At 42.0% G+C, this 27,548-nt stretch overlaps 1 protein-coding gene across 2 annotated transcripts in view; it reads right to left on the reverse strand.

Moving 5' to 3' along the window:
* LOC128666726 (zinc finger protein OZF-like) overlaps window positions 1-27,548 on the reverse strand; it is a 142,372-nt gene that overhangs the window by 44,400 nt on the left and 70,424 nt on the right. The gene's annotated exons all lie outside the window — the stretch shown is intronic.

The following is a 27,548-nucleotide window of genomic DNA, read 5'->3' on the forward strand; positions in this document are numbered from 1 at the left end:
GCTAACGCAGATCCCCTTACGTCAATTGCGTATCCTATTTTTTCTATGGGATTTGCCTAACGCCGGTATTATGAGTCTTGGAAGAAGTGAGCGGTAGACCCTCTACCGACAAGACTCCTACCGCCAAAAAACATAATTTATGCTTACCTGATAAATTTATTTCTCTTGTAGTGTATCCAGTCCACGGATCATCCATTACTTGTGGGATATATTCCCTTCCCAACAGGAAGTTGCAAGAGGATCAGCCACAGCAGAGCTGCTATATAGCTCCTCCCCTCACATGTCATATCCAGTCATTCGACCGAAACAAGACGAGAAAGGAGAAACCATAGGGTGCAGTGGTGACTGTAGTTTAATTAAAAATTTAGACCTGCCTTAAAAGGACAGGGCGGGCCGTGGACTGGATACACTACAAGAGAAATAAATTTATCAGGTAAGCATAAATTATGTTTTCTCTTGTTAAGTGTATCCAGTCCACGGATCATCCATTACTTGTGGGATACCAATACCAAAGCTTAAGTACACGGATGATGGGAGGGACAAGGCAGGAACTTAAACGGAAAGAACCACTGCCTGTAGAACCTTTCTCCCAAAAACAGCCTCCGAAGAAGCAAAAGTGTCAAATTTGTAAAATCTTGAAAAAGTGTGAAGCGAAGACCAAGTCGCAGCCTTGCAAATCTGTTCAACAGAGGCCTCATTTTTAAAGGCCCAGGTGGAAGCCACAGCTCTAGTAGAATGAGCTGTAATCCTTTCAGGGGGCTGCTGTCCAGCAGTCTCATAGGCTAAGCGTATTATGCTTCGAAGCCAAAAGGAGAGAGAGGTTGCCGAAGCTTTTTGACCTCTCCTCTGTCCAGAGTAAACGACAAACAGGGCAGATGTTTGACGAAAATCTTTAGTTGCCTGTAAGTAGAACTTCAAGGCACGGACTACGTCCAGATTATGTAAAAGACGTTCCTTCTTTGAAGAAGGATTAGGGCACAATGACGGGACAACAATCTCTTGATTGATATTCCTGTTAGAAACCACCTTAGGTAAAAACCCAGGTTTAGTACGCAGAACTACCTTGTCTGAATGGAAAATCAGATAAGGAGAATCACAATGTAAGGCAGATAACTCAGAGACTCTTCGAGCCGAGGAAATAGCCATCAAAAACAGAACTTTCCAAGATAAAAGTTTAATATCAATGGAATGAAGGGGTTCAAACGGAACTCCTTGAAGAACTTTAAGAACCAAGTTTAAGCTCCACGGAGGAGCAACAGTTTTAAACACAGGCTTAATCCTAGCCAAAGCCTGACAAAAAGCCTGGACGTCTGGAACCTCTGCCAGACGCTTGTGCAAAAGAATAGACAGAGCAGAGATCTGTCCTTTTAACGAACTAGCTGATAAGCCTTTTTCCAAACCCTCTTGGAGAAAGGACAATATCCTAGGAATCCTAACCTTACTCCATGAGTAACTCTTGGATTCGCACCAATAAAGGTATTTACGCCATATCTTATGGTAAATTTTCCTGGTAACAGGCTTTCGTGCCTGTATTAAGATATCAATAACTGACTCGGAGAAGCCACGCTTTGATAGAATCAAGCGTTCAATCTCCATGCAGTCAGTCTCAGAGAAATTAGATTTGGATGATTGAAAGGACCTTGTATTAGAAGGTCTTGCCTCAGAGGTAGAGTCCATGGTGGACAGGATGACATGTCCACTAGGTCTGCATACCAGGTCCTGCGTGGCTACGCAGGCGCTATCAGAATCACCGATGCTCTCTCCTGTTTGATCTTGGCAATCAGTCGAGGGAGCAGAGGAAACGGTGGAAACACATAAGCCAGGTTGAAGAACCAAGGAGCTGCAAGAGCATCTATCAGCGTCGCTCCCGGGTCCCTGGACCTGGATCCGTAACGAGGAAGCTTGGCATTCTGGCGAGACGCCATGAGATCCAGTTCTGGTTTGCCCCAACGATGGACCAGTTGAGCAAACACCTTCGGATGGAGTTCCCACTCCCCCGGATGAAAAGTCTGACGACTTAGAAAATCCGCCTCCCAGTTCTCCACGCCTGGGATGTGGATCGCTGACAAGTGGCAAGAGTGAGACTCTGCCCAGCGAATTATCTTTGAGACTTCTAACATCGCTAGGGAACTCCTGGTTCCCCCTTGATGGTTGATGTAAGCCACAGTCGTGATATTGTCCGACTGAAATCTGATGAACCTCAGTGTTGCTAACTGAGGCCAAGTTAGAAGAGCATTGAATATTGCTCTTAACTCCAGAATATTTATTGGGAGGAGTTTCTCCTCCTGAGTCCACGATCCCTGAGCCTTCAGGGAATTCCAGACTGCGCCCCAGCCTAGAAGGCTGGCATCTGTTGTTACAATCGTCCAATCTGGCCTGCGAAAGGTCATTGATTTGGCCCTGTCCTGAGGAAGGGTATGCCCCTTACCTCCAGTAATGTCAGCAATAATTTCCTTCAAGCCGGGCCCGAATAAGGTCTGCCCCTTGAAAGGGATATTAAGTAATTTAGATTTAGAAGTCACGTCAGCTGACCAGGATTTAAGCCATAGCGCCCTCCGCGCCTGGATGGCGAATCCGGAGTTCTTAGCCGTTAGTTTAGTCAAATGTACAATGGCATCAGAAACAAATGAGTTAGCTAGCTTAAGTGATTTAAGCTTGTCCATAATTTCATCCAATGGAGCTGTGTGAATGGCCTCTTCCAGAGACTCAAACCAGAATGCCGCAGCAGCAGTGACAGGCGCAATGCATGCAAGGGGCTGCAGGATAAAACCTTGTTGAACAAACATTTTCTTAAGGTAACCTTCTAATTTTTTATCCATTGGATCCGAAAAAGCACAACTATCCTCAACCAGGATAGTGGTACGCTTTGCTAAAGTAGAAACTGCTCCCTCCACCTTAGGGACCGTCTGCCATAAGTCCCGTGTAGTGGCGTCTATTGGAAACATTTTTCTAAATATAGGAGGCGGGGAAAAGGGCACACCGGGTCTATCCCACTCCTTGCTAATAATTTCTGTAAGCCTTTTAGGTATAGGGAAAACATCAGTACACACCGGTACCGCATAGTATCTATCCAGCCTACATAATTTCTCTGGACTTGCAACTGTGTTACAGTCGTTCAGAGCAGCTAAAACCTCCCCAAGCAATACACGGAGGTTCTCAAGCTTAAATTTAAAATTAGAAATCTCTGAATCAGGTTTCCCCGGATCAGATCCGTCACCCACAGAATGAAGCTCTCCGTCCTCATGTTCTGCAAACTGTGACGCAGTATCAGACATGGCTCTTACAGCACCAGCGCGCTCTGCATCTCTCCTAATCCCAGAGCTATCGCGCTTGCCTCTCAATTCTGGCAATCTAGATAATACCTCTGACAGGGTATTATTCATGATTGTAGCCATGTCCTGTAAAGTAATTGCTATGGGCGTCTCTGATGTACTTGGCGCCATAATAGCATGCGCCCCCTGAGCGGGAGGCGAAGGTACTGACACGTGAGGAGAGTTAGTCGGCATAACTTCCCCCTCGTCGTCTGGTGATAATTCTTTTATAGATAAAGACTGACCTTTATTATTTAAAGTGAAATCAATACATTTAGTACACATATTCCTATGGGGCTCCACACTGGCTTTAAAACATAATGAACAAGTAGATTCATCTATGTCAGACATGTTTAAACAGACTAGCAATAAGACTGGCAAGCTTGAAAAACACTTCACAATAAGTTTACAAGCAATATAAAAAACGCTACTGCGCCTTTAAGAAGCACAAAACCTGTCTCAAGTTGAAATAACAATGAACCAAAGCAGTTATACCAACCAAATGTTCACAGTAAATGTAGTAAGTCAGCAGAGCATTGCACCCACTTGCAAATGGATGATTAACCCCTTAATACCCAAAACGGATAAACAATAGAGAAAAACGTTTTTTAAAACAGTCAAACACACTGTCACAGCTCTGCTGTGACTGATTAACTCCCTCAATATTACTTTTGAAGCCTTTTGAGCCCTCTAGAGAAGTCCTGGATCATGCAGGAAGAAGCAGGAAGTCTGAGTCTGAATTTTTACTGCACAAAAAAGCGCTAAAATAGGCCCCTCCCACTCATATTACAACAGTGGGAAGCCTCAGTTAACTGTTTCTATGCAGAAATTAAGCCAGCCATGTGGAAAAATTATGCCCCAATAAGTTTTATCACCAAATGTACGTTAAAAAACGATTAAACATGCCAGCAAACGTTTTAAAACACATTTTTTGAAGAGTATATATCTCTATTAATAAGCCTGATACCAGTCGCTTTCACTGCATTTAAGGCTTTACTTACATTACTTCGGTATCAGCAGCATTTTCTTAGTCAATTCCATTCCTTAGAAAAATATTTTACTGCACATACCTTAGTTGCAGGAAAACCTGCACGCCATTCCCTCTCTGAAGTTACCTCACTCCTCAGAATGTGTGAGAACAGCAAGTGGATCTTAGTTACTTCTGCTAAGATCATAGAAAACGCAGGCAGATTCTTCTTCCAAATACTGCCTGAGAAAAAACAGCACACTCCTGTGCCATTTAAAAATAACAAACTTTTGATTGAAGAAATAAACTAAGTATAAAACACCACAGTCCTCTCACGACCTCCATCTATGTTGAGGGTTGCAAGAGAATGACTGGATATGACATGTGAGGGGAGGAGCTATATAGCAGCTCTGCTGTGGGTGATCCTCTTGCAACTTCCTGTTGGGAACGGAATATATCCCACAAGTAATGGATGATCCGTGGACTGGATACACTTAACAAGAGAAAAAGTCTGTAGTTAAGAGTTTTATGGGCTAACGCCAGTTCATAAAGCTCTTAACTACTGTGCTCTAAAGTACACTAACACCCATAAACTACCTATGTACCCCTAAACCGAGGCCCCCCCACTATAATAAATATTTTTAACCCCTAATCTGCCGACCACACATCGCTGCCACCTACATTATACCTATGTACCCCTAATATGCTGCCCCTAACATCGCCGACCCCTATATTATAATTATTAACCCCGATCGGAACAGCCAATAGAATGCAAGTTCAATCTGATTGGCTGATTGGATCAGCCAATCCGATTGAACTTGAATCTGATTGGCTGATTCAATCAGCCAATCATATTTTTCCTACTTTAATTCCGATTGGCTGATAGAATCCTATCAGCCAATCGGAATTCGAGGGACGCCATCTTGGATGACGTCACTTAAAGGAACCTTCATTCGTCGGGTAGTCATCGTTGAAGAAGGATGTTCCGCGCCGGAGGTCGTGAAGATGGAGCCGCTCCTCGTCGGATGGATGAAGATAGAAGATGCCGCTTGGATGAAGATGTCTGCCGGTCCGGATGTCCTCTTCTGCCCTGATAGGATGAAGACTTCTGCCGCTCCGGATGTCTTCTTTTGGTCCATCGGTGCTCGGCTGGGTGAAGACGACTCAAGGTAGGGAGATCTTCAGGGGGTAGTGTTAGGTTTATTTAAGGGGGGTTTGGGTTAGAGTAGGGGTATGTGGGTGGTGGGTTGTAATGTTGGGGGGTGGTATTGTGTTTTTTTTTACAGGCAAAAGAGCTGATTTCTTTGGGGCATGCCCCGCAAAAAGCCATTTTAAGAGCTGGTAAGGTAATAGAGCTGTTAACTTTTTTAATTTAGATTAGGGTAGGGAATTTTTTTTATTTTGGGGGGCTTTGTTATTTTATTAGGGGGCTTAGAGTAGGTGTAATTAGCTTAAAATTCTTGTAATCTTTTTTTATTTTTTGTAATTTAGTGTTTTGTTTTTTGTAATTTAGTTTAGTTTATTTAATTGTATGTAATTTTATTTAAATTATTTAATTAATTTATTGATAGTGTAGTGTTTTAGGGGATAATACTATTTATTATAGGGTTTGCGAGGCAGGAGTGCGGCGGTTTAGGGGTTAATACATTTATTAGAGTGGCGGCGAGGTCCGGTCGGCAGATTAGGGGTTAAAAAGTGTAGGTAAGGTAGCGGCAACGTTGGGGGGGCAGATTAGGGATTAATAAATATTATGTAGGTGTCGGCGATGTTAGGGGCAGCAGATTAGGGGTACATAAATATGATTTGTAGGTTGCGGCGGTGTCCGGAGCGGCAGATTAGGGGTTAATAGTGTAATGCAGGGGTCAGTGATAGCGGGGGCGGCAGATTAGGGGTTAATAAGTGTAAGGTTAGGGGTGTTTAGACTCAGGGTACATGTTAGGGTGTTAGGTGCAGACTTAGAAAGTGTTTCCCCATAGGAAACAATGGGGCTGCGTTAGGAGCTGAACGCTGCTTTTTTGCAGGTGTTAGTTTTTTTTCAAACAGCTCAGCCCCATTGTTTCCTATGGGGATATCGTGCATGAGCACGTTTTTCCAGCTTACCACTACCGTAAGCAACACTGGTATTGAGGGTTGAAGTGGCGTTAAATTATGCTCAACGCTCACTTTTCAGAGCCTAACACAGCCATTCAGACAACTCTAAATACCAGCGTTGCCTTAAGGGTGCGTTGGAAAAAAAAAGCAGCGTTAGCACCGCGGGTCTTTACCGACAAAAAACATAATTTATGTAAGAACTTACCTGATAAATTCATTTCTTTCATATTAGCAAGAGTCCATGAGCTAGTGACGTATGGGATATACATTCCTACCAGGAGGGGCAAAGTTTCCCAAACCTTAAAATGCCTATAAATACACCCCTCACCACACCCACAATTCAGTTTAACGAATAGCCAAGAAGTGGGGTGATAAGAAAGGAGCGAAAGCATCAAAAATAAGGAATTGGAATAATTGTGCTTTATACAAAAAAATCATAACCACCACAAAAAAGGGTGGGCCTCATGGACTCTTGCTAATATGAAAGAAATGAATTTATCAGGTAAGTTCTTACATAAATTATGTTTTCTTTCATGTAATTAGCAAGAGTCCATGAGCTAGTGACGTATGGGATAGCAGATACCCAAGATGTGGAACTTCCACGCAAGAGTCACTAGAGAGGGAGGGATAAAATAAAGACAGCCAATTCTGCTGAAAAATTAATCCACTACCCAAATCAAAAGTTTCAATTTTTATAATGAAAAAAACTGAAGTTATAAGCAGAAGAATCAAACTGAAACAGCTGCCTGAAGTACTATTCTACCATAAACTGCTTCTGAAGAAGAGAAAACATCAAAATGGTAGAATTTAGTAAAAGTATGCAAAGAAGACCAAGTCGTTGCTTTGCAAATCTGATCAACAGAAGCTTCATTCTTAAAAGTCCAGGAAGTAGAAACTGACCTAGTAGAATGAGCCGTAATCCTCTGAGGCGGAGATTAACCCGACTCCAAATAAGCAAGATGAATCAAAAAGCTTAACCAAGATGCCAAAGAAATGGCAGAAGCCTTCTGACCTTTCCTAAAACCAGAAAAGATAACAAATAGACTAGAAGTCTTTCTGAAATCTGAATAGCTTCAACATAATTTCAGAACTCTTACCACAACCAAAGAATGTAAGAATCTCTCCAAAGAATTCTTAGTATTAGGACACAAGGAAGGGACAATAATTCCTCTACTAATGTTGTTAAAATTCACAACTTTAGGTAAAAATTGAAAAGAAGACAGCAAAACCACCTTATCCTGATAAAAAAATCAGAAAAAGGAGACTCACAAGAAAGAACAGATAATTCAAAGGACTGTCCTAGCTGAAGAGATGTTTAAAGGAACAATACTTTCCATGAAAGTAATTTAAATGTCCAAAGAAAGCATATGCTCAAACAGAAGAGCCTGTAAAGCCCTCAGAACCAAATTAAGACTCCAAGGAGGAGAAATTGGCTTAAATAACAGACTTGATACGAACCAAAGCCTGAACAAAACAATGAATAACAGAAAGATTAGCAAATTTTTCTATGAAAACAGCACAGAAAAAGCAGAGATTTGTCCTTGCAAAGAACTTGCAGACAAAAATCCTTATCTAAACCATCCTGAAGAAAACTATAAAAACCTAGGAATTCTAAAAGAATGCCAAGAGAATTTATGAAAAGAGCATCAAGAGATGAAAATCTTTCATACTCGATAATAAATCTTACTAGAGACAGATTAACGGGCCTGCAACATAGTATTAATCACTGAGTCAAAGAATTTCTATGACTAAGTACTAAGCGTTAAAACTCCATACCATCAAATTAATAATTTGAGTTCCTGATGGAAAAAATGAATGTTAAGATATAGGGTCTGGCCTTAATGGAAGAGACCAAGATTGGCAACTGGACATCAGAACAAGAACCATATACCAAAACCTGTGCAGCCATGCTGGAACCACAAGCAACACAAAAGATTGCTCCCTGATGATTTTGAAAATCACTCTAAAAAGAAGAACCAGAGGCGAAAAAATATAGGCAGATTGATAACTCCAAGAAAGTGTCAATGCATACACTGCTTCCGCCAGAGGATCCCCGGACCTGAATAGGCCCCTGGGAAGTTCCTTGTTTAGATGAGATGCCATCAGATCTGTTTCTGGAAGCCCACACATCTGAACAATTTGAAAAAAAACACATCTAGATAAAGACCATTCTCCCGGATGAAAAGCTTGATTGACAGATTATCCATTTCCCAATTGTCTATACCTGGGAAATGGACCGCAGAAATTAGACAGGAGCTGGATTTAGTCCAAGCAAGTATCCGAGATTCTTCTTTCACAGCCTAAGGACTGAGAGTCCCACCCTGATGATTGACATACGCCACAGTTGTGACATTGTCTGTCTGAAAAACAATAAACGTCTCTTTCTTCAAAAAGAAGCCAAAACTGAAGAACTCTGAAAAATGCACGGAGTTCCAAAATATCGATTGGTAATCTCGCCTCCTGAGATTTCCAAACCCCTTGTGCTGACAGAGATCCCCAGACAGCCTTCCAACCTAAAAGACTCGCATCTGTAGTGATCATGGTCCAGGTTGAATGAACCGAAGAGACCCATAGAACTATATGAAGGTGATCTAACCACCAAATCAAAGATAGTTAAACATTGGGATTCAAAGATATAAAAAGTGATATCCTAGAATCCCTGCACCATTAATTCAGTATAAAAAACTGGAAAGGTTTCTTATGAAAATGAGCAAAGGGAATCGAATCCAATGCTGCAGCCATAATACCAAAAACTTCCATGCATATAGCAACTGAAGGAAATAATAGAGACTGAAGGTTCCGACAAACGGAACCCAATAAAATTGTCACTTGTCTGCTAGAGACAAAGACATAGACACAATCTATCTGGAAACCTAAAAAAGGTGACCCTTGTCTGAGGTATCAAAGAGCTTTTGATAAAAATCCTCTAACCATGTCTTGAAGAAACAACAAAAGTGGAATCGGATGAGATTCCGCAGAATGAAAAAGACTGAGCCAGTACCACGAAAACCGTCTAAATAAGGAAACACTGAGAACCTTGAAAAGATTCTTAGAGCTGTTGCTAGACCAGAAGGAAAAGCAACAAATTGGTAATGCTTGTCAAAAAAAGAGAATCTCAGAAAATGAAAATAATCTGAATGAAAACAGAAAATGAAGATATGCATCTTTTGTATCTATTACAAATGCCATTACTGACCAAAAAGGCAGAATAGACCATATAAACTCCATTCTAAAAGATGGTATACTAATATGACAATTCAAAAAGATTTTCTGTTTTTGAAATAATTAATAGTTTTGAATAAAACCCCCAAATCCTGTTCCTAAAAAGGAACTGGTATAAATACCCCAGAAAACTCCAGGTCTGAGCAGCGTCTTGAGCCCCAACGGGTAACCAGCCGCGCTTCACAAGTACCCAATACATATAGGACTGAAACACACTTCAGGAAAGTGTGAGCCTTACTGGAATAGCTGGAATATGTTAGAGAGAGAAAAACATAATTTATGCTTACCTGATAAATTTATTTCTCTTGTAGTGTATCCAGTCCACGGATCATCCATTACTTGTGGGATATTCTCCTTCCCAACAGGAAGTTGCAAGAGGATCACCCACAGCAGAGATGCTATATAGCTCCTCCCCTCACTGCCATATCCAGTTATTCGACCGAAACAAGACGAGAAAGGAGAAAGGTGCAGTGGTGACTGTAGTTTAATTAAAATTTAGACCTGCCTTAAAAGGACAGGGCGGGCCGTGGACTGGATACACTACAAGAGAAATACATTTATCAGGTAAGCATAAATTATGTTTTCTCTTGTTAAGTGTATCCAGTCCACGGATCATCCATTACTTGTGGGATACCAATACCAAAGCTAAAGTACACGGATGATGGGAGGGACAAGGCAGGAACTTAAACGGAAGGAACCACTGCCTGTAGAACCTTTCTCCCAAAAACAGCCTCCGAAGAAGCAAAAGTGTCAAATTTGTAAAATTTTGAAAAGGTGTGAAGCGAAGACCAAGTCGCAGCCTTGCAAATCTGTTCAACAGAGGCCTCATTTTTAAAGGCCCAGGTGGAAGCCACAGCTCTAGTAGAATGAGCTGTAATCCTTTCAGGGGGCTGCTGTCCAGCAGTCTCATAGGCTAAAAGGAGAGAGAGGTTGCCGAAGCTTTTTGACCTCTCCTCTGTCCAGAGTAAACGACAAACAGGGCAGATGTTTGATGAAAATCTTTAGTAGCCTGTAAGTAAAACTTCAAGGCACGGACTACGTCCAGATTATGCAAAAGACGTTCCTTCTTTGAAGAAGGATTAGGACACAATGATGGAACAACAATCTCTTGATTGATATTCCTGTTAGAAACCACCTTAGGTAAAAACCCAGGTTTGGTACGCAGAACTACCTTGTCTGAATGAAAAATCAGATAAGGAGAATCACAATGTAAGGCAGATAACTCGGAGACTTTTGGAGCCGAGGAAATAGCCATCAAAAACAGAACTTTCCAAGATAAAAGTTTAATATCAATGGAATGAAGGGGTTCAAACGGATCTCCCTGAAGAACTTTAAGAACCAAGTTTAAGCTCCACGGGGGAGCAACAGTTTTATACACAGGCTTAATCCTAACCAAAGCCTGACAAAATCAGGCAGAGATCTGTCCTTTTAAAGAACTAGCTGATAAGCCTTTGTCCAAACCCTCTTGGAGAAAGGACAATATCCTAGGAATCCTAACCTTACTCCATGAGTAACTCTTGGATTCACACCAATAAAGATATTTACGCCATATTTTATGGTAGATTTTCCTGGTGACAGGCTTCCGAGCCTGTATTAAGGTATCAATGACTGACTCGGAGAAGCCACGCCTTGATAGAATCAAGCGTTCAATCTCCATGCAGTCAGTCTCAGAGAAATTAGATTTGGATGATTGAAAGGACCTTGTATTAGAAGGTCCTGCCTCAGAGGCAGAGTCCATGGTGGAAGAGATGACATGTCCACTAGGTCTGCATACCAGGTCCTGCGTGGCCACGCAGGCGCTATCAGAATCACCGATGCTCTCTCCTGTTTGATTTTGGCAATCAGTCGAGGGAGCAGAGGAAACGGTGGAAACACATAGGCCAGGTTGAAGAACCAAGGAGCTGCTAGAGCATCTATCAGCGTTGCTCCCGGGTCCCTGGACCTGGATCCGTAACAAGGAAGCTTGGCGTTCTGGCGAGACGCCATGAGATCCAGTTCTGGTTTGCCCCAACGATGGACCAGTTGAGCAAACACCTCCGGATGGAGTTCCCACTTCCCCAGATGAAAAGTCTGACGACTTAGAAAATCTGCCTCCCAGTTCTCTACGCCTGGGATGTGGATCGCTGACAGGTGGCAAGAGTGAGACTCTGCCCAGCGAATTATCTTTGAGACTTCTAACATCGCTAGGGAACTCCTGGTTCCCCCTTGATGGTTGATGTAAGCCACAGTCGTGATGTTGTCCGACTGAAATCTGATGAACCTCAGTGTTGCTAACTGAGGCCAAGCTAGAAGAGCATTGAATATAGCTCTTAACTCCAGAATATTTATTGGGAGGAGTTTCTCCTCCTGAGTCCACTATCCCTGAGCCTTCAGGGAGTTCCAGACTGCGCCCCAACCTAGAAGGCTGGCATCTGTTGTTACAATCGTCCAATCTGGCCTGCGAAAGGTCATACCCTTGGACAGAAGGACCCAAGAAAGCCACCAGAGAAGAGAATCTCTGGTCTCTTGATCCAGATTTAGTAGAGGGGACAAATCTGAGTAATCCCCATTCCACTGACTTAGCATGCATAATTGCAGCGGTCTGAGATGCAGGCGCGCAAATGGCACTATGTCCATTGCCGCTACCATTAAGCCGATTACTTCCATGCACTGAGCCTCTGACGGGCGTGAAATGGAATGAAGGACACGGCAAGCATTTAGAAGTTTTGATAACCTGGACTCCGTCAGGTAAATTTTCATCTCTACAGAATCTATAAGAGTCCCTAGGAAGGAGACTCTTGTGAGTGGTGATAGAGAACTCTTTTCCACGTTCACTTTCCACCCATGCGACCTCAGAAATGCCAGAACTATCTCTGTATGAGACTTAGCAATTTGAAAGCTTGACGCCTGTATCAGGATGTCGTCTAGATACGGAGCCACCGCTATGCCTCGCGGTCTTAGAACCGCCAGAAGTGAGCCCAGAACCTTTGTAAAAATTCTCGGGGCAGTGGCCAACCCGAAGGGAAGAGCTACAAATTGGTAATGCCTGTCTAGAAAGGCAAACCTTAGGAACCGATGATGATCTTTGTGAATTGGTATGTGAAGGTAGGCATCCTTTAAGTCCACTGTGGTCATGTACTGACCCTCTTGGATCATGGGTAGGATGGTTCGAATAGTTTCCATTTTGAATGATGGAACTCTGAGGAATTTGTTTAAGATCTTTAGATCCAAGATTGGTCTGAAGGTTCCCTCTTTCTTGGGAACCACAAACAGATTTGAATAAAATCCCTGTCCTTGTTCCGTCCACGGAACTGGATGGATCACTCCCATTACTAGGAGGTCTTGCACACAGCTTAGGAATGCCTCTTTCTTTATCTGGTTTGCTGATAACCTTGAAAGATGAAATCTCCCTTGTGGAGGAGAAGCTTTGAAGTCCAGAAGATATCCCTGAGATATGATCTCCAACGCCCAGGGATCCTGAACATCTCTTGCCCACGCCTGGGCGAAGAGAGAAAGTCTGCCCCCCACTAGATCCGTTTCCGAATAGGGGGCCGTTCCTTCATGCTGTCTTGGGGGCAGCAGCAGGCTTTCTGGCCTGCTTGCCCTTGTTCCAGGACTGGTTAGGTTTCCAGGCCTGTCTGGAATGAGCAACAGTTCCCTCTTGTTTTGAAGCCGAGGAAGTTGATGCTGCTCCTGCGTTGAAATTACGAAAGGCACGAAAATTAGACTGTTTGGCCTTTGATTTGGCCCTGTCCTGAGGAAGGGTATGACCCTTGCCTCCAGTAATGTCAGCAATAATTTCCTTCAAGCCAGGTCCGAATAAGGTCTGCCCTTTGAAAGGAATGTTTAGTAATTTAGACTTTGAAGTCCCGTCAGCTGACCAGGTTTTAAGCCATAGCGCCCTACGCGCCTGGATGGCGAATCAGGAATTCTTAGCCGTTAGTTTAGTCAAATGAACAATGGCATCAGAAACAAAATGAGTTAGCTAGCTTAAGCGTTCTAAGCTTGTCAATAATTTCATTCAATGGAGCTGTCTGGATTGCCAATTCCAGGGCCTCAAACCAGAATGCCACCGCAGCAGTGACAGGCGCAATGCATGGAAGGGGCTGTAAAATAAAACCTTGTTGAATAAACATTTTCTTAAGGTAACCCTCCAATTTTTTATCCATTGGATCTGAAAAAGCACAACTGTCCTCAACCGGGATAGTGGTACGCTTTGCTAAAGTAGAAACTGCTCCCTCCACCTTAGGGACCATCTGCCATAAGTCCCGTGTAGTGGCGTCTATTGGAAACATTTTTCTAAATATAGGAGGTGGGGAAAAGGGCACACCGGGTCTATCCCACTCCTTGCTAATAATTTCTGTAAACCTTTTAGGTATAGGAAAAACGTCAGTACACACCGGCACCGCATAGTATCTATCCAGCCTATACAATTTCTCTGGAATTGCAACTGTGTTACAGTCATTCAGAGCAGCTAATACCTCCCCAAGCAATACACGGAGGTTCTCAAGCTTAAATTTAAAATTAGAAATCTCTGAATCAGGTTTCCCCGAGTCAGAGATGTCACCCACAGACTGAAGCTCTCCGTCCTCATGTTCTGCATACTGTGACGCAGTATCAGACATGGCTCTAACAGCATTTGCGCGCTCTGTATCTCTCCTAACCCCAGAGCTATCGCGCTTGCCTCTTAATTCAGGCAATCTAGATAATACCTCTGACAGGGTATTATTCATGATTGCAGCCATGTCCTGCAAGGTAATCGCTATGGGCGTCCCTGATGTAATTGGCGCCATATTAGCGTGCGTCCCCTGAGCGGGAGGCGAAGGGTCTGACACGTGGGGAGAGTTAGTCGGCATAACTTCCCCCTCGACAGAACCCTCTGGTGATAATTCTTTTATAGATAAAGACTGATCTTTAGTGTTTAAGGTGAAATCAATACATTTAGTACACATTCTCCTATGGGGCTCCACCATGGCTTTCAAACATAAGCTTGGAAAACACTTTAAAACAAGTTTACAAGCAATATAAAAAACGTTACTGCGCCTTTAAGAAACACAAATTTCCCCAAATTTTGAAATAACAGTGAAAAAATGCAGTTACACTAACGAAATTTTTACAGTGTATGTAATAAGTTAGCAGAGCATTGCACCCACTTGCAAATGGATGATTAACCCCTTAATACCAAAAACGGAATAACAAATGACAAAAACGTTTTTTAAACAGTCACAACTGCCACAGCTCTACTGTGGCTTTTTACCTCCCTCAATACGACTTTTGAAACCTTTTGAGCCCTTCAGAGAAGTCCTGGATCATGCAGGAAGAAGCTGGATTTCTGTGTCTGTAATTTTTGCTGTGCAAAAAAACGCCAAAATAGGCCCCTCCCACTCATATTACAACAGTGGGAAGCCTCAGGGAACTGTTTCTAGGCAAAATTCAAGCCAGCCATGTGGAAAAAACTAGGCCCCAATAAGTTTTATCACCAAACATATGAAAAAATGATTAAACATGCCAGCAAACGTTTTAAAATACACTTTTATAAGAGTATGTATCTCTATTAATAAGCCTGATACCAGTCGATATCACTGCATTTAAGGCTTTACTTACATTACTTCGGTATCAGCAGCATTTTCTAGCAAATTCCATCCCTAGAAAAATATTTTAACTGCACATACCTTATTACAGGAAAACCTGCACGCTATTCCCCCTCTGAAGTTACCTCACTCCTCAGAATATGTGAGAACAGCAAAGGATCTTAGTTACTTCTGCTAAGATCATAGAAAACGCAGGCAGATTCTTCTTCTAAATACTGCCTGAGATAAACAGTACACTCCGGTACCATTTAAAAATAACAAACTTTTGATTGAAGAAATAAACCAAGTATAAAACACCACAGTCCTCTTACGACCTCCATCTTAGTTGAGAGTTGCAAGAGAATGACTGGATATGGCAGTGAGGGGAGGAGCTATATAGCATCTCTGCTGCGGGTGATCCTCTTGCAACTTCCTGTTGGGAAGGAGAATATCCCACAAGTAATGGATGATCCGTGGACTGGATACACTTAACAAGAGAAAAATACTTCTCACAGACGGTTTTACTCTGAATCCTATTCTGTATCCAAATCTAAGAAATTTGGACCGAATTGAACCAAACGAATTTATTAAGAAAGTCTTAACCTGCCCCTTACCAGCTAAGCTGGAATAAGAACTGCACCTAAATGCAAATTTGGGGAGCTGACTTTGATTTTAAAAATGGCTTAAATTGAATGAAGAAAACTTCCAATTGTAAATATGTTACTTGGGGAAGAATTAGAATTCCGTTCCTTAGTAAGAAAAAAAGCTTAATATTTAGCTTTAGAACTCAATCTTGCAGCCCAGAGTAACAGTTGAGGAATTGAATCCAATTGTGAACCAAATAATTGATTACCTCGGAAAAAAAGAAATATGGAATTTAGAAATAAAATTAGCATTCCAAGATTGAAATCATAAAGTTCTTCTAGCTAAAATAGCTAAAGACATAGATTAAACCTCATTTGCGAAAATATCAAAAAAATGACGACACAAATGAAATTATTATCATGTTGATCAACTTAACAATGCTAAACAAATCATAATCTGATACTTGTTGCACTAAAGTATCCAACCAGAAAGCTGAAGCAGTTGCAACATTAGCCAAATAAATTACAGGTCTAAGAAAAGTACCTGAAAATAAATAATTTTCCTTAAATAAGATACAAGTTCTCAAGGAAAAAAATAAGTACTATCTGCTATAGGAATAGTAGTATGTTAGCAAGAGTAGAGATAGTCCCATTAACTTGGGGGATCTTCCTCAAAACTTAAAACTAACTGCCGGCAAAGGATACAATTAAAAACCTAAAGAAGGAATAAAAGAAATTCCCGGCCTATTCCATTCCCTAGTATCAGGAACTAGAAAAAACATAATTTATGCTTACCTGATAAATTTATTTCTCTTGTAGTGTATCCAGTCCACGGATCATCCATTACTTATGGGATATTAACTCCTCCCCAACAGGAAGTGCAAGAGGATTCACCCAGCAGAGCTGCTATATAGCTCCTCCCCTAACTGCCATTACCAGTCATTCGACCGAAAACATGCAGAGAAAGGAAAACCATAGGGTGCAGTGGTGACTGTAGTTTAATGGAAAAATTACCTGCCTTAAAGTGACAGGGCGGGCCGTGGACTGGATACACTACAAGAGAAATAAATTTATCAGGTAAGCATAAATTATGTTTTCTCTTGTTAAGTGTATCCAGTCCACGGATCATCCATTACTTATGGGATACCAATACCAAAGCTAAAGTACACGGATGACGGGAGGGACAGGCAGGCTCTTTATACGGAAGGAACCACTGCCTGAAGAACCTTTCTCCCAAAAACAGCCTCAGAAGAAGCAAAAGTGTCAAATTTGTAAAATTTGGAAAAAGTATGAAGAGAAGACCAAGTTGCAGCCTTGCAAATCTGTTCAACAGAAGCCTCATTCTTAAAGGCCCAAGTGGAAGCCACAGCTCTAGTAGAATGTGCTGTAATTCTTTCAGGAGGCTGCTGTCCAGCAGTCTCATAGGCTAACCGTATTATGCTACGAAGCCAAAAGGAGAGAGAGGTAGCCGAAGCTTTTTGACCTCTCCTCTGACCAGAATAAACGACAAACAGGGAAGACGTTTGTCGAAAATCCTTAGTTGCCTGTAGATAAAATTTCAGGGCACGGACTACATCTAGATTGTGTAGCAGACGTTCCTTTTTCGAAGAAGGATTAGGACACAAAGATGGAACCACAATCTCTTGATTGATATTCCTGTTAGTGACCACCTTAGGTAGGAACCCAGGTTTAGTACGCAGAACTACCTTGTCTGAATGAAAAATCAGATAAGGAGAATCACAATGTAAGGCAGATAACTCAGAGACTCTTCGAGCCGAGGAAATCGCCATTAAAAACAGAACTTTCCAAGATAACAACTTGATATCAATGGAATGAAGGGGTTCAAACGGAACCCCCTGTAAAACATTAAGAACTAAGTTCAAACTCCATGGTGGAGCAACAGTTTTAAACACAGGCTTGATCCTAGCTAAAGCCTGACAAAAAGCTTGAACGTCCGGAACTTATGACAGACGTTTGTGTAAAAGAATGGACAGAGCTGAAATCTGTCCCTTTAAGGAACTAGCGGATAAACCCTTTTCTAAACCTTCTTGTAGAAAAGACAATATCCTCGGAATCCTAACCTTACTCCATGAGTAACTCTTGGATTCGCACCAATATAAGTATTTGCGCCATATCTTATGGTAAATCTTTCTGGTAACAGGCTTCCTAGCCTGTATTAAGGTATCAATAACTGACTCAGAAAAACCACGTTTTGATAAAATCAAGCGTTCAATTTCCAAGCAGTCAGCTTCAGAGAAATTAGATTTTGATGTTTGAAGGGACCCTGGATCAGAAGGTCCTGTTTCAGAGGTAGCGACCAAGGTGGACAGGATGACATGTCCACTAGATCTGCATACCAAGTCCTGCGTGGCCATGCAGGCGCTATTAGAATCACTGATGCTCTCTCCTGTTTGATTCTGGCAATCAATCGAGGAAGCATCGGGAAGGGTGGAAACACATAAGCCATCCCGAAGGTCCAAGGTGCTGTCAAAGCATCTATCAGAACTGCTCCCGGATCCCTGGATCTGGACCCGTAACGAGGAAGCTTGGCGTTCTGTCGAGACGCCATGAGATCTATCTCTGGTTTGCCCCAACGTCGAAGTATTTGGGCAAAGACCTCCGGATGAAGTTCCCATTCCCCCGGATGAAAAGTCTGACGACTTAAGAAATCCGCCTCCCAGTTCTCCACTCCCGGGATGTGGATTGCTGACAGGTGGCAAGAGTGAGACTCTGCCCAGCGAATTATCTTTGATACTTCCATCATTGCTAGGGAGCTTCTTGTCCCTCCCTGATGGTTGATGTAAGCTACAGTCGTGATGTTGTCCGACTGAAACCTGATGAACCCCCGAGTTGTTAACTGGGGCCAAGCCAGAAGGGCATTGAGAACTGCTCTCAATTCCAGAATGTTTATTGGTAGGAGACTCTCCTCCTGATTCCATTGTCCCTGAGCCTTCAGAGAATTCCAGACAGCGCCCCAACCTAGTAGGCTGGCGTCTGTTGTTACAATTGTCCAGTCCGGCCTGCTGAATGGCATCCCCCTGGACAGATGTGGCCGAGAAAGCCACCATAGAAGAGAATTTCTGGTCTCTTGATCCAGATTCAGAGTAGGGGACAAGTCTGAGTAATCCCCATTCCACTGACTTAGCATGCACAATTGCAGCGGTCTGAGATGTAGGCGTGCAAAGGGTACTATGTCCATTGCTGCTACCATTAAGCCGATCACCTCCATGCATTGAGCTACTGACGGGTGTTGAATGGAATGAAGGACACGGCATGCATTTTGAAGCTTTGTTAACCTGTCTTCTGTCAGGTAAATCTTCATTTCTACAGAATCTATAAGAGTCCCCAAGAAGGGAACTCTTGTGAGTGGAAAGAGAGAACTCTTCTTTTCGTTCACCTTCCATCCATGCGACCTTAGAAATGCCAGTACTAACTCTGTATGAGACTTGGCAGTTTGAAAGCTTGAAGCTTGTATCAGAATGTCGTCTAGGTACGGAGCTACCGCAATTCCTCGCGGTCTTAGTACCGCCAGAAGAGCACCCAGAACCTTTGTGAAGATTCTCGGAGCCGTAGCCAATCCGAATGGAAGAGCTACAAACTGGTAATGCCTGTCTAGAAAGGCAAACCTTAGATACCGGTAATGATCTTTGTGAATCGGTATGTGAAGGTAAGCATCCTTTAAATCCACTGTGGTCATGTACTGACCCTTTTGGATCATGGGTAAAATTGTCCGAATAGTCTCCATTTTGAACGATGGAACTCTTAGGAATTTGTTTAGGATCTTTAAATCCAGGATTGGCCTGAAAGTTCCCTCTTTTTTTGGAACCACAAACAGATTTGAGTAAAACCCTTGTCCCTGTTCCGACCGTGGAACTGGATGGATTACTCGCATTAATAAAAGCTCTTGTACGCAGCGTAGAAACGCCTCTTTCTTTATTTGGTTTGTTGACAACCTTGACAGATGAAATCTCTCTCTTGGGGGAGAGTATTTGAAGTCCAGAAGGTATCCCTGAGATATTATCTCTAGCGCCCAGGGATCCTGGACATCTCTTGCCCAAGCCTGGGCGAAGAGAGAAAGTCTGCCCCCCACTAGATCCGTTCCCGGATCGGGGGCCCTCAATTCATGCTGTTTTAGGGGCACCAGCAGGTTTCGTGGCCTGCTTGCCCTTGTTCCAGGACTGGTTAGGTCTCCAGCCTTGTCTGTAGCGAGCAACAGATCCTTCTTGTTTTGGAGCAGAGGAAGTTGATGCTGCTCCTGCTTTGAAATTCCGAAAGGAACGAAAATTATATTGTCTAGCCTTAGGTTTGGCTCTGTCTTGAGGCAGGGCATGGCCTTTACCTCCTGTAATGTCAGCGATAATTTCTTTCAATCCGGGCCCGAATAAGGTCTGCCCTTTGAAAGGTATATTAAGAAATTTAGACTTAGAAGTAACGTCAGCTGACCAGGATTTTAGCCACAGTGCTCTGCGCGCCTGAATGGCGAATCCGGAATTCTTAGCCGTAAGCTTAGTTAAATGTACTACGGCATCTGAAATAAATGAGTTAGCTAACTTAAGAGCTTTAAGCCTGTGTGTAATCTCATCTAATGGAGCTGATTCAAGTGTCCCTTCCAGAGACTCAAACCAAAATGCTGCTGCAGCCGTGACAGGCGCAATGCATGCAAGGGGTTGCAATATAAAACCTTGTTGAACAAACATTTTCTTAAGGTAACCCTCTAACTTTTTATCCATTGGATCTGAAAAGGCACAGCTATCCTCCACCGGGATAGTGGTACGCTTAGCTAAAGTAGAAACTGCTCCCTCCACCTTAGGGATCGTTTGCCATAAGTCCCGTGTGGTGGTGTCTATTGGAAACATCTTTCTAAATATCGGAGGGGGTGAGAACGGCACACCGGGTCTATCCCACTCCTTAGTAACAATTTCAGTAAGTCTCTTAGGTATAGGAAAAACGTCAGTACTCGACGGTACCGCAAAATATTTATCCAACCTACACATTTTTTCTGGTATTGCAACTGTGTTACAATCATTCAGAGCCGCTAACACCTCCCCTAGTAATACACGGAGGTTTTCCAGCTTAAATTTAAAATTTGAAATATCTGAATCCAATCTGTTTGGATCAGAACCGTCAGCCGCAGAATGAAGCTCTCCGTCCTCATGTTCTGCAAGTTGTGACGCAGTATCTGACATGGCCCTAACATTATCAGCGCACTCTGTTCTCACCCCAGAGTGATCACGCTTACCTCTTAGTTCTGGTAATTTAGCCAAAACTTCAGTCATAACAGTAGCCATATCCTGTAATGTGATTTGTAATGGCCGCCCAGATGTACTCGGCGCCACAATATCACGCACCCCCCGAGCGGGAGATGCAGGTACTGACACGTGAGGCGAGTTAGTCGGCATAACTCTCCCCTCGTTGTTTGGTGAAATGTGTTCAATTTGTACAGATTGACTTTTATTTAAAGTAGCATCAATACAGTTAGTACATAAATTTCTATTGGGCTCCACTTTGGCATTAGCACATATAGCACAGATGTCTTCCTCTGAATCAGACATGTTTAACACACTAGCAAATAAACTAGCAACTTGGAAATACTTTTCAAGTAATTTACTATAATATGAAAACGTACTGTGCCTATAAGAAGCACAGAAAGAGTTATGACAGTTGAAAGTTAATAAACTGAAAGGTTATAGCATCAAATCTTTGTAAAAAACACAATTTTAGCAAAGGCTTGTTCCCATTAGCGAAGGATAACTAACCCTGATAGCAGAAAAAAAGTTACAGAAATAAACGTTTTTTATCACAGTCAACTACAATCTCACAGCTCTACTGTGAATGATTACCTCCCTCAAAACAAGTTTTGAAGACCCCTGAGTTCTGTAGAGATGAACCGGATCATGCAGGAAATTCAATGAGCTTCTGACTGAATTTTTTGACCTCCCCCTCACACACAACAGTGAGAGAGATCAGTAAACTGTCATAAATTAAATAAAACAACTGCCAAGTGGAAAAAATAATGCCCAAAACATTTTATTCACCCAGTACCTCAGAAAATGAAACGATTTTACATGCCAGCAAAAAACGTTTAACATAAATTAAGTGTTATTAAAGAGCCTGTTGCCAGTCCCTGCAAATTAGGCTAAAGTCTTATGCACACAGTATAATTCCAGTGAAGTGCCATTCCCCAGAATACTGAAGTGTAAAATATACATACATGACAGCCTGATACCAGTTGCTTCTACTGCATTTAAGGCTGAGTTTACATTATATCGGTATGGCAGAATTTTCTCATCAATTCCATTGTCAGAAAATAATAAGCTGCTACATACCTCTTTGCAGATTAATCTGCCCGCTGTCCCCTGATCTGAAGTTTACCTCTCCTCAGATGGCCGAGAAACAGCAATATGATCTTAACTACGCCGGCTAAAATCATAGTAAAAACTCAGGTAGATTCTTCTTCAAATTCTACCAGAGAAGGAATAACACACTCCGGTGCTATTATAAAATAACAAACTTTTGATTGAAGGTATAAAACTAAATATAATCACCATAGTCCTCTCACACATCCTATCTAGTTGTTGGGTGCAAGAGAATGACTGGTAATGGCAGTTAGGGGAGGAGCTATATAGCAGCTCTGCTGGGTGAATCCTCTTGCACTTCCTGTTGGGGAGGAGTTAATATCCCATAAGTAATGGATGATCCGTGGACTGGATACACTTAACAAGAGAAAAACCTCTGAAGAAACCACAGAAGGTTAATAAGCAGAATTTAAATGTTAGCTAGTCTTAATCAAAAGAACTAGTTACTTCAATATCCAAAATAATCAACACCTTTTCAACAAAAAACGAATGTACTCTATTTAAAAATAAAAAAGTAGATTTGTTAGTGTCAATATCTGATGAAGAATATTCTGAATGAGAAAACACACCATCAGAGAAGGATAATTCAGTATGTTGTTGGTCATTTAAAACTTCATCAACTAAATGAGAAGTTTAAAAAAGACCTAAAAATTTTATTAGAAGGCGGGATAGCAGACAAAGCCTTTATACTAGAATCAGAAAAAAAATTCTTATAAATTCCTAAATATATCTTGTACATAAGTTGTAAAAAGAATAGCAATAGATAATGCATAAATACTAATGGACTCTGCATGTAAAAGTTTATTATAAAAACTTATTACAAACCATAGCTAAATATAAACATTCTTAACATTAAAATAAATTAACTTAGCTTTGGTAGGACTGATATCAGTCATCAGGAATCCCTCAGTATTTTCTGATACGGGAACAGCTTTGAAATATCTTGCAATATGTAATAGAAAAAAACAACATATAAAGCAAAATTATCAAATTCCTTAAATGACAGTTTCAGGAATGGGAAAAAATGCAAAACAAACAAGCCTCTAGCAACCAGAAGCAACAAAAAAGTGAGACTGAAATAATGTGAAAAAAATGGTGCCAAGTATGACGCCCACATTTTTTGGCGCCAAGTAAGACGCCCACATTATTTGGCGCCAAGTATGACGCCCATATTTTTTGGCGCCAAAAATTACGCCCACATTTTTTGGCGCAAAAAAACGTCTGTAACACACATGCGTCAAAAAATGACTCAACCATGTGTAAACTTCCGGCGTCAACTATGGCGCCGGAAATGACGAAATTTTGCACCAAAAAAGTTTGCGCCAAAAATGACGCAATAAATTGAAGCATTTTCTGCCCCTGCGAGCCTAACAGCCCGCAGGGAAAAAAGTCAATTTGAAAATTGAAGGTAAGAAAAAATATTTATTCATATGCATTTCCCAAAATAATGAAACTGACAGTCTGAAAGAAGGAATACTGATTAACCTGAATCATGGCAAATATAAGTTTAAAACATATATTTAGAACTTTACATATAAAGTGCCCAACCATAGCTTTGAGTGTCATAAATAGAAATAAGATTTACTTACCCCAAGACACTCATCTACGTATAGTAGATAGCCAAACCAGTACTGAAACGAGAATCAGTAGAGGTAATGGTATATAAGAGTATATCGTCGATCTGAAAAGGGAGGTAGGAGAAGAAATCTCCACGACCGATAACAAGAGAACCTATGAAATAGATCCCCTAGAGCAGAGCTTTCCAAACTTTTTATGTTGGTGACACACTTTTTAGACCTACATAATTTTGCGACACAGTAATTCAGTTGTACTAGCAAACAGGAGGTTAAACTAACTTGCATTTTTAAGCTTCCACTTCATATCCATATATCAAGAGCAGGAGCAGCAATGCACTTCTAGGAGCTAGCTGCAAAAAAAAAAAACACTGACTTTTGACTTTCCGACTGACTACTGCCCATGCTGCAAACACACTGCTGTACCACTCACCGACTACACATGCAGTCACGAGCCGATTGAGGAGTCTACATGTGTAGTCAGGAGCCAATGTGCCGCCAAAGCCGCCAATGGGAATAGTTTCAGTTCCCACTGAGCTGCAACAAGCCATGATGATCTGTGACCCACTAGGTATAAATCACGTGTCAGCTATGTGATATGCGTAGCAGGCAGGCGGGATGTCGGAAACCCCAAATAAATGTAGAAAAAAAAATTAAATTAAAAAACATTTGTGCTGAAGCAGGGACACACCTACACATTGCCGCCGACACACTAATGTGTCACGACACACTGTTTGGAAAGCACTGCCCTAGAGGAAGACCATTGTATTCAAATAGGCAATACATCCCTCTGACATTCACTGCACTCTGAGAGGAAAACCGGGCTTCAGCCTGCTGCGAAGCGCATATCAACGTAGAATCTAGCACAAACTTACTTCACTACCTCCATGGGAGGCAAAGTTTGTAAAACTGAATTGTGGGTGTGGTGAGGGGTGTATTTATAGGCATTTTAAGGTTTGGGAAACTTTGCCCCTCCTGGTAGGAATGTATATCCCATACGTCACTAGCTCATGGACTCTTGCTAATTACATGAAAGAAAACTCTAAATCTAGCCGAAAGATATTTAAATAAATAAATTACGCTTACCTGATAAATTGTTTTCTTTCGGGATGATAAGAATCCATAGACATTCCATATCATGCGGGATACACTTCCTGCCACTAGGAGGAGGCAGAGAGTCCACACAAGAGCTTTAATCCCTTCCCACCTCCCCCCACTCTCCTCAGTTTAAAGTACCATAAAACAGGTTGAGATCTGTGCATATCCTAAAAGGGCTAATTAATTAAAAATAGTTTGCATAAAAAAATTGTTTTAAAAATGCTGGCAAGTATTTTAAAATAATTTTCAAAAATAAGCAAAATGAATGACATAGCTAAGCTGCCTGGAGCAGCAAACTCCACCCCCCTTATCAGTGTTTAAACACAGGCATAGTATTTCAACTGAGTTCACAGCTTCTAGGCATGCTGCAGCAGATAATCCCTATTCACTTTTGTGTTCTACCAAAAGCAACCACAGATATAAATACAGCCACAGATGGAAATGTGTGGGGGCAGTTAGAGCTTTACAATTCAGAAACTAAAAAGAAAGGGTTAATGGTGAGGCACTGCAGTATAAATTTGCAGGTTAAAGGGCCATAATACTCAAATGTTTAAACACTTGAAAGTGATGCAGCATAGCTGTAAAAAGCTGACTTGAAAATTTCTCCTGAACATCTCTATGTAAAAAAGAAAGATATTTTACCTCAAAAGTTCCTCAGTAGCCACCTCCCATTGTAAAGTATTTCTAAGCAGCATTTTAGTGTGCATGTCCTAGGACAGCTTAGGGGATGAGCCTCGTGAACTCTCATATTATTTCACCAATCAGGTAAAGGAAGTTTACTATGAAATCTCATGAGAGTTAAGTCAAATCTCATGAGATCACGGTAAGAGTTCATGACCTCAGCACTGCTGATGCTGATTGGCTGCTGTTCATTTCTTCATTTATTTTTTTTACCTGCAGCTGAGCAACAGCTGAGTATAACTTTTTTTACACAGAACTTACTCTGCTGAGCTGAGGAAATTGTGAGGTAAAATATCTTCCTTTTTTACATAGAGATGCTCAGGTGATATTTTCCGGTCAGCTTTTTACAGTTATACTGCATCAGTTTCAAGTGATTTAGCATATGAGTATTATGTCCCTTTAAGTAATTAAAGTACATAATATTATATTTTGTCTCTATCCCAACTTGTTTTATGCCCCTTTAATCTCTAGCTGAGGTAAGAACGCTCACCCAAGCTGAGAGTCCATGTTAAGGAAAGGGAGGGACAGAATAATACAGTGCATATTTACCGGACCCTGCGGCCTGAAGTTTTCTGCCAAAAACAGTCTCCCAAAAAGCAAAAACATCAAACAGAAAATTCTTTAAAGAATGTGTTCAGGAGGGGGGCGGAGCCGGCCAGCGCTTAAGATGGCCGCTTAGAACTTTGCTCCGGAGCGAAGGGCTTATTCCGGGATAAATCCCACTAGCCACAGGACCCAAATTGGAGCGCAAATGCCACAGTTAGCTCCAGCTCTATGAGGGGCATCGCTTGATACCAATGGAAGCAGGGTAAGAGGTTCCAGACCGCACTGCATCGGCTGAAAGATAGGTCGCAGCACACACAGCACAGTGGGGATCAGCGTGGCTGTTAATTCCCTGTCAAAATTAAAACCTGCCATGAGGTCCTAAGGTACCTTTCACATTTTGGTACCACCACATAACTGGCTCAGTGACCGGCACCACTCAGAGCAGCACTGTTACCTTAGTGTTTAGGCTCCAGCTCCACATCGCACGCCACGACAAAACAGGCCCTGAAACCTATGCAAAACGGGCAGTTGCAGCCTCTACACTTTTGTGTCCAATAACAAAATCGTACACGGGCTGTAGTAAACTTCTACCATACAGGGGATGTACAGCTAAGGCAATTTCATATGCTATACTACAAACCCCCACAGCAAGTTATCAGGCTGCAGCAGAGACACCCCCTTACACCTTGAGATCTCCACTACCTCCAAAAACCTCCTTGAGTGCACACGCAATTAACCCAGCAAAACTTTCATTTGGGTCTTCAGGAGAAATTAATGAGGGGGAGGCATTTACACTCACACCTCAATGAAAGCGTAATACTCAGTTGCTATCCAAGACCTGCAGACACACTTGGGCCTTTGCTATGCAGTGGGGCCTGCATCTACTCATATACTTATCCTCTTTTAATACAAGGAACTTTAGTAGATAACCTAGAGACTTTGTTCAGAGAACCTGCTCTATTATCCAACCTCCTGAGGTTGTTGTACCCTAAGGATACTAATCATAACTGGAAAATGTCGCCCAGACGCGCATTAAAACCTGACAAAATAACCAAGGGCGCAGCTGCACCTAGTGTCCGGCTGAATAATTTTTTCAAAGTACTGGAGACTGCAACCTCGGACCCCGATACCTTGCAGGAACATGACAAAGCCTCCCCTGACTCAGATCCCTCCACACCTCTAACTAAAGCAGACCTTCACAACCTACCTACAAAAGCTAACTCAGGTGGGCACCCTCATCAAAGACGGTCTAAAGGAAGTTAAAAAAGACATATCCGACTTGGGGGATAGGGTGGTGCAAATAGAGGAGGACATGGAGCAATACAGAAGCTGACCTTCAGAACCGTACTCTGCAGGTACATGATGACATGATCCAGCAACTCCAATCACAGGTCGAGGACCTGGACAATAGAGGACGCCGCCAAAATCTTAGAATTAGGGGCATTTCTGAAACAATTGTACCATCTCAAATCCCCCAACACTTACAGCAATTATTCAAGATCATACTCCCTGATAATCCCTCTGAAATACCACTTGACAGAGCCCACCGGGCCTTACGCCCCAAACCAC

Source organism: Bombina bombina, chromosome 7 (genome assembly GCF_027579735.1).
Source record: "Bombina bombina isolate aBomBom1 chromosome 7, aBomBom1.pri, whole genome shotgun sequence".
NCBI lineage: Eukaryota > Metazoa > Chordata > Amphibia > Anura > Bombinatoridae > Bombina > Bombina bombina.